At 42.7% G+C, this 16,146-nt stretch overlaps 1 protein-coding gene across 1 annotated transcript in view; it reads left to right on the plus strand.

The window, feature by feature from the left end:
- The first annotated feature begins 270 nt into the window (after positions 1-270).
- LOC130258580 (V-set domain containing T-cell activation inhibitor 1-like) overlaps positions 271-16,146 on the plus strand; it is a 31,839-nt gene continuing 15,963 nt past the window's right edge. The window contains exons 1-2 of the mRNA XM_056502077.1: positions 271-455; positions 2,757-2,881. The gene's annotated coding sequence lies outside the window, so the exon portion shown is untranslated. The remainder of the gene's footprint in view (positions 456-2,756; positions 2,882-16,146) is intronic.

Genomic DNA, 16,146 nt, shown 5'->3' on the forward strand with positions numbered 1-16,146 from the left:
TGCCTGCTTAAGCTGAGAGACGAGTTTTTTTAGAAACTCTGGCAAAATCCTTGTTCTGAACATTTTCAAGCAGCACATCCATACAAAGAAATGTTTAACTATAGGACAAAAGGCAGTCCTGCTAGAAAGAGCTGCAATAGCTGAAGGGTGCATTATCATAAATGGCTATGATTTCCCAGAATAGCCAATTCTGGGAAAAGATCAAAGGTGGATGTTCCTGGATTTTTTCTATTGGTAAAGAAGTTCACTTGCAAGTCCTTACACCAGCTGAACGTGCTATTCTGAGAGCTGACACTAATTCCATTTTTTCCTCAGCTTGCTGGAGAACCAACCCCCAATTTCTGAGTCACACTCACATCCTCTGCTCCAGCACTTCCTCATTCACAGCAGCAGCTCCTTGCAGCAGCACGTTTGGGTCTCAGCACATGCAGAGGGAGCACAGAGATTCCACACAGGTAAGCAAGAGATCAGGTTTTCTGTCCCAGCTGAGAGCGTTGCAGTATGTGGGCTGTGGGTTTTGACTAAGGTCTTTTACACTTGTCTCAGATGATGCAGCCGTGGGAAAAATGAAAAAGAAACTGTGTATATTTGGCTTGGGGGTTGTTTTGTTTTCTTTGTCATAAGTGACAGTTTGCCAGAGAGGAAAAGCCACAGACTGGGGGGGTTCCCAGTTGTGTAACTGCTCTCCCCTGTGCTGGCTCCCAGCTGGGGTGTGCAAAATGGAAAGTGAGGCCACCACTAAAACAAAAGGCATTTCCAACTAACTTTCTCTCTGAGCACTGCTTTGCCTTTATTTCCAATCTTATCTTTTTGCTTTTCCTTAGTCACTAAAGTGACACACTGACAGAAGTGACTGAACAGGGAGTCCCAGTTTAGTCAAATTTGGAGGACGAGCACTAGGCTGAGAACAATCAAATCACACTTGCTGCCTCAAAATGTCACCTGGGCACAAGCAAAGGCTCAAGACATTCAGCATCCAGCAAAAAGGGAGCTCTAGGTAATTTCTCAGGTTCTGAATGGCCACTGTTCACAGACTGGCAGAGAGTACCAGCAGCTGAAAAGGAAAGCAGGAGGTGCCAGGGTACTGAGCACACACAGAGCCCAAGGTCCAGGCTGCAGGTAGGGAAGAAATCAAGTGGCAAGACAAAGAGGGCAAACATCTTCACAGAAGGGTTTTCCCAAAGTGAGTCACTGTGGTTTCTGTTGCAAGTGGTGGTGGACTTTAGAAGGAAAAAAATAATTAATTAATTAATTAATTAAACAAACCAACTTTCATTGCTCAAGTAGGCTTCAAACAAACTCAGTGCCTTGGTTTTGATAGATTTATACTACCTTACTTAAAAAACAAACCTCAAAAATTACACAGCAATAGATGTACAAGCCAGTCCCTATAAAAGGGCACTTAAAACAACTTTCCTATCTTATAATCTAATTTTATTCTTGGTAGCACGTTGCTGCCTTTAGAGGGGGCTGTACCCACCAAATTAATGCAGGGACAGAGGAAGGTAGGAGAAAGACACCTGGGAAAAGTACAGAGCAACAGCTGCCACAAAGTCCAATTTCTCACACCTCCTCTATGTGAACCTGCTACTCAGACCCCCCCAAGAGCCAGTTCATGCCAGCTAATTTTGCCTTTCTGAAAGCTAAATAGAAATGTTTCACCACTTGACTAAAAGTGAATCCTGAGGAAGAAGTGAAATGACAGAGCTATAGATTTCAGTTCTCATTAAATCAAAATGCTTACCATTATTTGGAGTTTATCTTGGTAACACAAGTGTAAGAAGTGCAAAGGTGGAAATTAGCACAAATTTTTCATTCCAGAGAAATTATTTGTGTATTTCTGGAAAGGGAAAGGAAATTTTCAGCTCCGAGCACTCTTCTTGTAATACAGACCAGGTTAGTGAAATGTTTGGTAAGATGAACATTTTAAAAAATCTCTGATACATTTTCCCCCTTTGGGAAAGCCCTAAAAATGATTGCATGGGTGTATACTACATTCAGGAGATTGATCTTTTGGTAGAATAGTCACCATTCTGGACACTTTTTCTCCAGAGAAGCCACTCAGTGGCTGGGGGTGTGGGAGAAAAACATTTCACTCCACAAAAGAAAATAATGTAGATATTCTAATAAAAAAAAAAAAAAGCCAATCAACACCACCACCACACAGGTGCAGTCAGCTGTTAGAGGGATCTTGGATTTTCCCACCTTATCATGGTAAATGGCATCTACAGTTTTCTGCTGACGTAAAACAGAGACCTGTTGGAGCAGATACAGAATCCATAAAACAGTCAGTGCAGGAACACCTCTGCTCTGAACACAGGCTGAGAGAACTGAGGTTGTTCAGCCTGGAAAAAGCTCCATGGAGACCTCAGAGAAGCCTCTCAGGTGCTGGTTAAAAAAGAGATTTTTTACCAGGGCCTGTAGTGACCAGCCAAAAGACAATGATTTTAAACTGAAAAAGGGAAGATGGAGGTGACACATTAGGGAAAAATTCTTTACTGTGGAGTGGTGAGGCACTGAAATGGGTTGCCCAGGAGATGTCTCATCCTTGGAAGCATCCAGGCCAGGATGGATGTGACTCTGGTCTAGTAGAAGGTGTCCTTGCCCATGGCAGAGGGGGCTGGGACAAGATGATCTTTCAGGGTCACTTCCAACTCATTCTATGCTTCTGTGATGAGTACTTGAGAATCCTTTGAAAAAGTTTAGCTGGTTTGTCTTTCACACCCTTCTCACTTCTTTTTTCTGAACTGTTACAGCCTTCCCTCCCTCTCAGGACAAGGAGCCTGGAGAGCACTGCCTCCTTTGGAAACTGGGCATTCCAAAGAGCAAAGTGACAGTCCAGGTGCTGGGACATGCCCATGACTGAGATTTGGTTCAACAGGTGAGAGGAAGAAGGGAGGGGAGGAAAGGAAAATACATATAAACTGTGCTCTGAGCAGTGAGATATTTTTCTGCTACTGTCCATTAAATATATACTCACACTCTGGATGTGACATACTTCACTGAGTATCTCATTGAGCACTGACAATTTTTAGGGGCATTTGGGGATGTGTATACATTGTGAATGTACCTGCAGTCATATTTTTCAAGGGTTTCCATCTGCTCATGTGTTTTTAAAACAGCATCTCAACACCTTGAGGCAAATCCTAACCCCAGAGCAAGGTGTGGTGCAGAGGTGCCTGTGCTAACAGGAGCTGGAGAAGTGCCACTGTCTTAGTGCAGATTGCAGGGGCATAAGTTCCATGTGCTGAAGGGGATTTATTAATTGCATCACTCCAATACCCAAGATTTCACTCCAAATTCACTTCTGTTCTATTAAAACAAAACAAAACACCACTGGTAAGTGGTGCAATCCAGCTTTTTCATGGTGTATTGAAGAATACCACTGTATTACAGGATGGGTAGGGTGGAGAAAACAGGCAAATTATTCATCTAGATCACTATGATGGGTTATAATCTATAGAGTTCTAATTTTAAAAATTATTTAATCTAGATCACTATAATGGGTTATAATCTATAGGGTTCTAGTTTTTAAAATTATTTCTACAATTTAGTTTTTCATGTATTTTCCTCTTACATCCCCCATGCATATCTTACCATTTTCCATATTATTTTATTCCACTTTTAATTTCCTTGCAAGGCTGCTGAAAAGAGCTAAATGAGATGAAGGTGACTGCTGTTTGCTTGATTTTTTTTTTGCCTCCCACCAATTTATTAATATAGTTAATTATTGTACAGTCCAAACATATTTCTCAACCAAGTGCATTTAAATGTAATCTCCACCTCTGGCTTCTCTTCTAATATCTGAGCACCCATGTTCTACATTGGCATGTGCTTAAATTCTGAACCAGAATTTTTTTGTGAAAGCAAAATTGCTTTCAGCTCCTTTATCAATAGTCTTGCCAGGCCAATGATTGCCACAGACAGAGATCAGAGCTAGAGCCAAGCAGATCCTTCCCATTATATCTCCAAAGAAAACTGATTTATTTTGTCATCAGGGAAGTGAAGAGCATACAGAACCCCTCAATACCTCCTTGAGGTAGACCAGCTTAAATTTGGTTGTCCTCTTACCCAAATGCAATTTACTGTCCAGAGGATGGCATTTTCTTTAAATAGCAATAACAATGATGAATGGGAAAAAAGGAGATGCCCAGAAGCATTTGAGAAACCCACAAGGTGAGAAGAAATGGAGACAGGAGTGTCACCACTTTTCCATCTCTACCACAGATCCAGCAAGGGCCATTCCATGGTTAATTCACTCCCCTGCACTCCTCACTCAGTCACCCTTAGTGATGCTTCTGAGGACTCCGGCTGCAAGCTGAGTTTTCCTGGCAGCACTACAGGTAGCACTGTACTTACACTTCTCAGAGATTTTTGAAAGCAAAGCATGACCCTGTGTGAATCTAAAAGCCCATAGTGATAGGATCTATAGAGCAGAATCTATCAGAGCTTCTATTGTCTCCTATAACAAAATCAATATTTTTTTACAGAATGGTTTAAGATGAGGAAGGATTTTTTTCTTTGTAAGAAGGTCTGTCATGTGTGGATGGGAATGAAAGCTCCCTGGGGTACCCACATTGTATGGCATCTCTTGTACTTTTTAAATTCTCTGCTGGGAAAGGGAGCAGGGACATGAAGTGAAAAGCTTTAGGGCTAAAAGGTTTTCCTGAAAAGATTCCCTCTGCAGGACAATCTAGAAAGTCAGGGGTCAGAATTAAATTTCATCCCTGACAAAGGCCCATATAAGTCCCTGTGCTGTAGCACATTTTATTACATCCTCCCCCATTTCTTCACTCACCACAGAGGAATGGAGCAGAAAAGTGTGTTTACTTGTACTAGAGTGTTTCATCCATCCAATAAGTGGACTCTGGGGAAACCTAATTCCATAGACACTGCTTGGGTCCACACTTGTGATCTATTAATGCCAAGGAAAGCAGCAGTTCCTTGCTGAGCATAAATTCCTTTTATGGCACCAGTATAGAGCCACACAAGTGCCTGGATGAAACCTTCAGAGTCTCAAACCAAAAAGCAAAACACCTAAATTAAAGAGCTAGCAGGGTTGTGTGGTAGGTCTGTCTAGGGAATCTTTGAATTTCCTCATGGGAAACTTCTGTCCTCAAAGATTATCCTCCACTCAGTTAATTTCACCTTTTGAGAACATCACTGTGGCTACAATTTTCCTGGTGATCATGGAATGAGGCCATTTTATTGCAGGTGTTTTCCAAACCCTGCTTTCACTGAAGCTGAACAAGTCAATTCAGAGTGACCTGCACTAAGCTCAGCTTTACTGAGCCTGACATGGTTGGCAGTGTGTCCCTGCTCAGCCCAACCACAGATGTGTCCCACACCTCAGAAGGGAGGGAAGGCTCTAACTCAGGATATCCTTGGTTAAAATCCAGTTTTATTAGCTTGGTTCCTGTTTTCTCTTATTCTCCTGTGTTGAGATGTGTGAACAAGTTCCTACTCAAAAAAAGCCCTTGTGTCAAGGGTTATCTTATGGAAAGTTCAGCTCCAATGTACCTTGAATTTGCAGGCCATAATGCAGGATTTTGGGATGAAGTAGCTGTAGGAGAACTCAGGGAGGTGACACAAATCATGGCAAGGCCCCACTGACCCCCTGCCAGCAAGGTGTGGATCAGAGACATCCCATGTCTTGCTCTGGTTAGACCAGGGCAGGGATTTCATCCTGGGTGGCTCCAGAACAAAGCTCAGACATTTTGCCATCCCTGAACAACTACATAGAAATAGGATTGCTTCAATTTCTGAAGCCTGTGTTGTTTCAGAGCTGCTCTGAGGTGTTCACTGTCCTTCAGCTGCCAATTCAAGCTCTCAAATGATGGTTTACAGCTTGAGTGGTTATAAAAAAAGCCAGATGTAACACTCCTAGTTGAGCCCTCTAAATAAACAGTCCTAGAAGCACTGAGGTTAGCTTTGAATTCCTCACAATCTGGGGCATTGAAAGACACAAACTTAACAAGGCTCTTCAAATCCATCTGGTAGCAGGACAGGAATGTAAGGGCTTTGAACCACAAATACAAGATCAGCATGTTAAGATCTAGAGAAGATTTCTGTGAGTGTTCTGAGGAAGTGCTTCAAAACCAGGTCACGTAAACTCCACATACCTTGAGTGCTTCCTACAAATCATTTTTCCCTTGGGTTGAACCCAGAAGCTACTGCTTTGTTTAACAGTTGTCAGTTAAAGCACAGGACAAATCACACCAAATTACTACAAATAACTTCACTTTCCACAAATCTATCAGCAAGAGGAGGGAGGAAAAAACCAGATTGTTCCATGACATTTTGTTCTCACAAATAGATATTTGTGTCTGCAGAAAGGGCAGCTGTAATATTTAATACCATTCCATAGTGCTTAAACATCCAAACTCAATGCTCTGTTTGCCTGCATTATTGCCTCAAGATGTTTGGCAGCTGCCTGTAAATTCTGCACAATGCCATACCTAATCAATTAGCACTTGGGACTTTCCCATCTGAGGACATGACATCCCTTTGAGAGTTGGGGTTGCAGTAGGTTGCACAGAAGTCCCAGCCAACACTCCACCCCATTGCCCCAGCTGAAGTTCCAAGACACAGCTTGGCTAAGAAGGAGGTGATGGTCACATTCCTATCAAGGATCAATCAACTCAAGTTCCCATTGGATGCATCAGCTCTTTCTTACCAATAAGCAAAGACAATTTGGAGAAGGAATCTTTGCCTTCCCAAAATCAAAGTTTCTGTGCAGTTTCCACCTCAAGTTTAGTCATTTCTGAAGCCCCAAGTCTGGCCAACTCCTACCACAAATAGTCAGAACTCAGGCTTTGGGCAAATTGAAAAGATGGGTTTTTCATGAAGAGGTGGCAAGAGAGGATGTGAATTGAATTCAGACAGCCCAGCTGTGGGAGCAGGACTGGCTCAGGAAAACATCTCTTCCCACCCACAAGAAGACCCACTTAGTTGCTGCATCTGTCTAAAGTAGCACATTGCAATGACAAAAATCCTCCTGGATACAGCTTTGTTAGACATCTCCCTGGAAGTGTCTACTTCCCTAGAATCTGATAGCAAAGCAGAAAAATCATCTGTTTACTTTAGAAGCAACAGCTGTGCACCAAATAATATTGTGTTTTAGGAGAGTTTGACTATAGTGGAAACACACTAATAAGTACTTTGAGACATGCAAATAAGGACATCCTTCCATCCAAATGAAATACCCACAGCATTCTGCTAGATGCCAAAAGAGCCCAGCCAGATATGGTCCCTGCACATGGATAAATAATAAGGTGGCCTATGATTTTAAACATTTTGTGCAAGAACAGAATAAAAGAAGGTAGTCTTTTCTAAAGTGCAGCAGGCATTCTTTATTAGAGAAACCCAGAGATAAAGAATGGTCTCTCACATATATAAAAACACAGCTCCTTCAGCTGATCATTTACATGTTTTGGTCTCACAGAAAACACTGGTGTTTACAGTTCTCAAAGTGTGTGATATGAGAGAAAGCTCAGATCCTGTCTCTGATTTGGGTCTATTTACATCTTAAGAGATCACTAAAGCAGAGACTATCAGAGGAGCAGAGTGTAACCAGTTTAAGAGTTATCACAGCTTGGATGCTCAGTGTTCATGCCATGAATCCAAGAAATGTGAACAGAGGACATTTGAGAAGGCTGGCCCTGACACTGCATCTGCCCAGTTATGGATGGCCTCATAGGTTACACTGGCTCTCTGATATCCCAGGAGAAGATATCCAAATATTCAGAGTTCCATTAGAGATTTCCACTCATGCACACCTTTGATTTTTGACCTGGTTGGAACAACCAGTGCATCTTTGTTCCCTTTATGCTCCAAGGCACATCATGCACCCAGTCAGCAATTAGCTGCCATATAATACACATATTTAACAGTGCTCCCAAAATCACTGGCACAGACATAACCACTGCAGTGCCCCAACCCACTGTTTCCTGGATTTCCAAAGAACTGTTGTTATCTAGGAGATGCAAAACCTCATCAGTTGTGCACAGCTCCAGCCAAGAGCTCAGAGGGTGCCAAGGCAGAGGTGCCACAGGCACTTGCTACTGTGCAGAGGAGCTTTGTGTCTGTGGCACTGCAGAGACTGAAACAGCTCCTGCAGCTGATACCAGACCACAGCTGTGGAGTGCAGCCTGTCCCTGCCCTTGCAGAAGCAGGTAGATGGCCCTAGGGGAAAAAATACATCTGTGGAGATGGCATCAGAAGAGATTTCACAGGGTGTTAATCAGTGGAAAGGAAAGAGCACAAGTTCAAGGGAAGTAAGGATGAGTGTTGGGAGCAGGGAGATGTCACACTAGTGCTTCAGCCAGAGCACTGCCAAGACTTCTCAGCAGCACTGGTGAAGGTAAATTGCTGTTTTGGAAAAGAAAGGGCTCAGTCATTTGTGGGAAGGCAAGTTCTAAACTGTGGGTCAGTGCAATGCTCTGCTGAATTTTCAAGCTTTATCTGGTCTGTGCATTTCACACCCTCAATTTCCACTTCAGGGCTAGTTGAAAATAGGCTACAAAGCTAAGTTCACCTAAAACTTTCACAGGGGGATTTCCTACCTTGAAAGCATAGAACCACAAAGAGGTCAGGCTGATCTGTCACACCATGAAACCTCGTGGTTCTGCACAAACTGCTGCTCCTTCTTTGCAAACCATTGCTTCCCAACGTGCTCCAAACAGCACAAGCATCTCAAAGAGATGCTGCTTGGCATCTCTGACACTGAGAAAGGTTTCATTTGGTGCTCTCTAGACTACAAAAAAGACAAGACAGCAGTGACCCATGTGCTGCTCCCCTGCTGTAGCTGCACTGCCTGCAAAGCCAGCAAGTTTCCTTTATGAAAGAACCTCACAGAGCTGACCCAGTGACTCACTGCTGAGGGACTTGGTTTGGACCCAGGGCCATATCTAAGGGGACCTCCACCACAGCCCACAGGATGACCCTGCTGTCCACTACCAAGTGACCACCAGATGCTGTTGCAACACAAGACATCTGGGCAGAATTCATTAGCCTGATACCATCTGGCTTTCAGATATTCATTCTCCAGCCTACTTTCAGCTGTGTCCTACTTTCAGAGGAAAAGCATTGTGCTCTCTGGCACTGTACATACTCACTGGTGAAAGGGTTATGTGGCTACAACCAGAATAAGCACCCTCTGAAGTCATGAGACTGTTCATTACCAGAGCTCCTTTCTCACTGAACCATTTCACCTTAGAAGAGCAAACTAAAATCTATTTTAAAAGTCAGTAACTTTTAGGACTTACATCCTCCTCCAGCTCTTGGAAGCTATAATAAGTTTACATATTGGGTTGTCATCTTTAGTGGTAAAGTTCAAGGACTGGCTTAACTTTTCCCATTCTATCACAACTCAAAGATCAGCACCAGCCAATTGCACAAAGATACAATTAACAGTTCATAACCTGGTTTCTTAAGAAAAGCAAGGTTTGTGGGATAAAGCAAAACATCTGCTTAATTCTTCCCTCTTCCCCCCAATATCCCTTGTATCCCTTTGACAAACCTTGGAAGAATAAGAAACTAAAAGAACTCCAAAGAGATTCTCCTCTCAAGACAAGAGAAAAGACAAAACTAAGACAGTCCTCTAAAGTCTTGAGTCCAGAGAATTTGTGTTAGAGGGCAAAAACATTAACATCAGGAGACATCAGAGAACCCATGCCAGAATTCATTTGCCCCTTCTAAGCACTCCTGTGCACTTTTCTCACAGGAGTTATGGAACAAGAGTTTGCCTTTCTTTGACACAGCCAGCCTGTTAGGGAATGGAACATCCAGTGCAAACATTTCCATGTCAGCTGCTGCCATCTCTCAGTTCTAAATCCATCCTTTGTAAAACCACCTGTAATGCTGCTGTAGCTGCACTTTCTATTCTCTGTCCTAGTTATCCCAGATAAGGGCTTGCAAGGCTGCCAGTGCTAATTTGCAACAGAAAAGGGAAGTCACAGAAAGAAATTGCAATAAGAAATGTGACAGGATAAAAAAATTGTGCCTTTCATCTTTACACTGCTCCTTCACTTTCTTCTGGAAGAAGAGACCTCTTACTGTCCCACTGGGGGAAAGGAGAGAGCAGGAATGGGAGGAGCTGGGTTTGGATTTTTTAAAACCAGAGCTGTTGGTCATCTTCCAGCCCCAGAAGAGCAACACTCCAACAGGAAAGCCAAGGCTCTGAACCACCATAGGAAAAGCAAAAGTAACACACACCCCTTCCCCACCAAGACACAAGCACAGATAACAATAATAAAACTAGACCTAAAGGAGAGAGCAGGCAACATAAAAATTAATTTGCATGCACTCAGCCATGGGAAGAAGGGCACTGCTGTCAGAGAAGGGTAGGAGGGAAGATGCCACCTCTTGCCATGGTTCTGAGCAGAAATCCATAAGTAGGAATGAAACACAAGTGATCTCAGGGAGGTTCAAAAGAAGGGAGGAGCTCCTTGCTTTGCTCCCAAACCCAAAGCCTTGTACTTTGAAAAGCAGCCAGCAACTCCCTGTGTGACTGATTAGAGTCAGGGATAAAAAAATGCTGTTAATGCTATTGAGCTAATAACAGAAATTGCTCTTGGTGGGACAAGAATGAGACAAGATCTGATCATGCTTACACAATGCTTGAGAGATGGGTGCTCCAGATAGAACATCATTTGGCTGAACTAAATCTGAACCAGGCATCAAAAAGATCTGAAAGCTTTAAGAACATTGAGAAACATTCCAGAGCATGTGGCCTGCAGGAAGTGCTTATGATCCCCACTCTTCCTTCTCCTATTTACACAAATTGACTGTTACAGACATTTTCTTCAGACAAAAAAAAACCCACACCCACCTCAACTATGAAGCCAAAATGTCTACAGTCCTTCAGCACCTGGGCAAAATATCTCTGTATGACAGTTCTGCACCTGGAACAATTATTTATAGATTAGCAAAAGAAGCATGAAGTACATACAGACATTTTTAAAGGCCTTAGGGTCCTGTTCATATCCACCTCTGACAAACAGAAGTTAATAGGACATTAATATTCCCATGGTTGTAACACAAACACACAACTGGAAGCTTTCTGCTCCAACACCAGAGCAGCTAGGTTTAAAAGACTGTGTAGGCTTCAGCTTCACAAATATTTTCAAAAAGCAGAGGTTGGGAAAGCAATTCCATGGGGAAGAGAGGTCAGGTTTAAGCCTGCAATATTTGGCAAGTCTCAGTCTTATTTTTGTCACTGGTTCAAGATTCCTTGAACACCAGGACTCCATCTTTTTACTAATACAAAGTGTTCCATGAGTACTTTGAGCTTTTCAATGGGCATCCATGGAAAAAGCCAAGATGGGCTCCTGAAGAAGGGACCAGCTTTGCCATGTCTTGATTTACTCATCTGGGTTTTTTTCCTTGCATAAAAAAAAGGCACCACCACATTTTTTCAACCTGCAGAAATAGCAAAGATAATTCTGTGGTACTGGGTACATGCTATGAATCACTTGGGAAAAGTTATTCTATAAACAGCTCCTTTTTCCTCTGTTCTCACCAACCACAGTTGTGGGTCTGTTCACAAGAATTGTGAGAAAACAAACCTCAAATAAAACCCAGACACCTTCACTTTTGCTTTAAGAGAGCAATGCTCCTTGAGAGATTACCTCAGGCAGAGACCAGCTGCTTTTGGCTCAGTAGCTCTGACATCAGAGAAATAATTGATATCATTGATTGGCCCCAGGACCTGTTCCAGGCCTATAAAAACTTTATGAGGAGCAGTTGCTTATAAACATGTTCAAACAACTGCATTTTGTAGCTGAGAAGAAGAAGACTGGATGTGACTCAGAGGATTTCTCTGGCTCAGAGGTGTTATCAGGGTTTATCTTCCAGGTGTACAAACTCCCAGCAAAGGACTCTGTCAGTTCAGTCCCAAGTGAACATTATTTTCCAGGGAAGAGCCAAGCAAAGTTACACCAGCCTTGATTAATCTCAGTTTCTTTCTCTCCTCTCACCCTTGCACACTGAACTTCCATTTTCAGAGGCACCATTCATTCATTCAGCATTTCCACATCCAATGCAGCAGATCCAAAAGCTGCTAATTAGCCTCATTTACCTGTCAGGCTCATCAGTGTGTTGATGAATACTTAACTCCCTCCTATAGAACAAATACATTTTCTGAACTTGGTCCAACTTTCTTCCTCTTCTTGTCTCATAGGAAATATAAATACAATTATTTAGGCATTACAAGTTAGGGGTGAAATATATTGTCCTAAGAGGTCTGATAGAGGAAAATATAAATTGACTTTGAGCCTTGGTGGGATTGTTGTATGTACCACTAATAACTGCATCTTGTAGAAACAACCTCTTTTTGAGACATTATGCAAATAAAAATAGCTAAGGGAAGAGAGGAATCACAATAAGGAAAAGAAACTGATAATCCTGGAGCTTGTTGCTAGCAAAAATAAACATCTGCAGGTCAGGATTTTCCCTGCTCTCACAGTATTGGGCTGGAAAGTCATTTTGGACAATAGAAGTTCTCCAGCATTAGTGTGTTACACTTCCTCCTAGAAAAGGCATCAAGCAAAAATAATAAAGGCATTTTATTTACTATTCTGTCAGATGAAAGCAGTCTCTTGAGACTGAAATAGTTTCCCTTCTGCTTCCTAAGAAATTCCCCTTTCTCCCTCTCCCTTGTGATGAAGCTATAACCACTAGCAAGGGAGGGGGAGTGAGTATTCCTCCTTCCTTCCTTGGTCTGATTACATTTACCAAGGGGGTTTTGTAATCCTGGCTCAGTCTGAAAGGTAACTGCAGACTGGACAGGAAAAAAACTAGCACTTTTAAAACTGATTATTTTGGAGCTTGACAATCTTAACAGCTCAGTACTGTTCAAAGGATGGTCTGGGTTTTAATGGATCTTAAAGATCACCTCATTCCAACCCCTCTCCATGGGCAGGAACATCTTCCTCTAGACAGTTTCTCAGAGCCCCATCCATCCTGGCCTTGGGCTCTTTCTTGGTGCTCAGGAACTCAATTATTGTCAAGTTACATCCTCTCTAAGTTTTATGGTGCTTCAGCTGCACTCTGTCAAGACACTGGGCAGTCAGGATGGAGAGTAAAAATAAAAGGAATCACTTTTATGAGCTTTTAGACACTTAGTTTGAAACAGTGGAAAGAATTGAGGCTGTTGAGACATCCCAGGTGTGGGGCAGAGAGCTGAGGTCAGACAAGAGCATTATTCCAGCATTTCCAGGCCCCAGCTGCAAATGCAGCCAAAACATACTGCCACTTAAATCACAGAGCCTGGCTGGGGTCTGGCTGGGCTTGGAAGCAAGAGGCAGCTGCTGCTCCTGTGATGCTCATCCCTCCCCAGCAAGAGGGAGCATCCTGTGACATCTCTGGCAGCCACAAGCTCTGCCTTCCATCATTTCAGACAGCAATACCCTCTTTACCCTGCTTTTCCAAAAAACCTGAACCATCCTTGCACATGTGTAGCTGTGCATGCACCAGGGGCTCCTTTACCTTGACCTTCCTTGAGGAAGAGCTCAAATAATCATGGAATTTCCAGTGCAAGCAGAGGAGCTCAGCCCATTGAGCAATGGAGCTGCAAACTGTGTGCAGAAATTTAAACTAGGTGGAGACTTTTCAGTGCAGGGAGGTTTATGCAGGTAACAGACTAACAACAGGATTAGGCTCATCCTCATCTTTAACTAGACTGAATTATTTCACATATTTCTCTAATCCAGGTGGCACAGAGCCCTTTAAGGCAAGCAAGAACTACAACAGGAGAGAAAGTCCATGAGACAGAGCAAGGAGAAATACCTGCCAACCACACCCATACTGTGCAAGAGCTTCCCACATATTTCAATCCATTTTGGTCCTTCTTGCCTGTATCTGTATTCAGAAATTCCTATCACTTGACATAATTAATAAATAATTCACATGTAGAGAACCAGAGGAAGGGTGGTGAGGCATTTTTATTTCACCCATCTTCTCTCCTACTCCAATAAGTTTCTCTCCAGTTTGTATCTAGCAGGAAACACACACACATCCCAATCAGTAAAAAGGCTAAATAATCATTTCAGAGATTATGGCACACTTGCACAGAGGTTGAGCTAGTAGCCCAAACTGGATCACCACACTTCAAAACCAAGTCTCATTTTTACATCCCCAGATCACCCACTTTAGAAGTATTGGTCAGTGCTGTATTAATCCAAACATTTTCACTGATATCAGTTAAATCAATAATGCCTCCAGGATTCTCTACATAATTTAATCTAAGAATCAGCTCAGCTGCTTGGTAGTTGAGTACTCCAGAGTCAGGCAATACCACTGGTTTAAGGGTTAATTTGAGCAGATACCAGAGGAAAAAAAAAACCCCCAGCAAAGAAAAAATTAAATTTTTATTTCCATGTTAACATTCTAGCTTACAATACACCTCTGTAGGTTAAACAGTAAAATAAAACATCATGCAGAGAGTACTAGAAGCAGATGTTCAGGCAGGAACTGCCACCAAAATATGAAAAAATAGATTCAAAATATGAAACAGATTCAGCTGGATGAATCCTTGTCTTTTTCTGCCTGGTCACTTGGGAGCTCCTTCTTTAAGGCGACAGTTTCCTAAAAAGTAAAGCCTCACACACCTGTGCCTTTTTCACATAACTAATCTCTTGAAAGATGATATCTTTATTCTTGATAATAATAAGTTATTCACCAAAATAGGAAAAAAAAAAATTGTTGGACTTGGAAGATAAAGAGCAGTGGAAACTCTCAGAAAAGCAAAAAGGAATTGAGAAAAATAAGAACTTTACAAAAAGGAACAATGGGGTTTTTGGTCTCATTCCAGAAGCTTCATCAAAGGGCATGAGACCACCACACACCACTGGTCACAAGGAATGAGGCTCAGCCCTGAGCAAGGTCAGGCAAAGGAGGGGATGCTCCTCATGCTGCTCAGGCTGAGCTTCCTGAGGTGTCAGACCTGCAGAACTCAACCCCAGGAGGGCTCAGGACACGCAAGGGTTAAGTGGATAAGGGATAGGTGGGGCTGGGAACACTTGTTAGGGATTGAGAGGGAAGAAATTCCTCCTATGCCAAGAGTTTTTCCAACAGGAAGAAAGCAGATGAAAGGCACTGCCCTGCCACACAGCACTTTGAAAAGCTAAATGCTCAATGTGGCACAAAAGTTCTCACACAGAAAGTAAAGCATGTTTCAAGAAATGGGAGGAGGGCCCACTACTGAAAATCACAGGCAGATGTCCTGCCAGAAGTGCCTCAGGCAGCAGTGACAATGTCCCTCTGGAATCTGAGTACAAACATCCTCCTCCTTGGATGTGCCTTCACACAGGGGGATTGAGCAGAGGCAGACACAAAACTTCTCAGAAATAACACTGGAAATATGGATGCCATGGATCTTGGCTGTCTGAGGATTCAATCAGACCAGACTTAGCATGAAACCACCAAGTGCCCACAAGACTGCAGCAGCATTTGCTCAGGGTTGAATTATGTTCACTCACACACCAAGAGCGTGTTTCCTTCCCCCTGAAACTAGAAATGAAATGTGCCACTTTTAGCAGCAGTCCCCTGGGCCACCAAACCCTTCCCATTTTACAAAGCCACAGACTACTTCAGTTTAGTCAGAGCTATTTAGAATGGCTGTTCTGAAATCAAGAACACAGTCTAGTTTCCTGAGGCTTCCAGTCTGCTAAGTGTGCAAGGTCATTCAAAGTCCATTTTTGGCCAGGCACCTCCGGAGTTTTGCTATTCTCTTTCAAAACCTTGGGAAGATTTGAATTCTACATTTGAATTTTGAAAACTGACCCATTATAAACTGAGATTCCTGCTTTCCCTACAATTCTATTTCCATATAGAGAGATAAATTCCTGCTTTCCAAAGCTATTTATTTAAAGGCCAGGGAAGATCCGAGTTCCTGCTGCAGTACCTGTATGTGGTACAGTGGAGCAAACAAGGGGCAATAGGGATAGAAAAGGGTCTGGAGCACAAGTCAGGTGAGGAGCAGCTGAGAAAAGAAGGCTCAGGGCAAACCTTATCTCTCTACAATTATTTGAAAGAGGCTGTATCCAGGTGACGGTCAGCCTCTTCTCCCAGACAAGTGACAGGAGCAGAAGTGGCCTCAAGCTGCACCAGGGGATGTTTAGATTGGATATCAGGAAAAAATTAAGG

This window comes from Oenanthe melanoleuca, chromosome 1, assembly GCF_029582105.1.
Source record: "Oenanthe melanoleuca isolate GR-GAL-2019-014 chromosome 1, OMel1.0, whole genome shotgun sequence".
NCBI classification, from domain to species: domain Eukaryota; kingdom Metazoa; phylum Chordata; class Aves; order Passeriformes; family Muscicapidae; genus Oenanthe; species Oenanthe melanoleuca.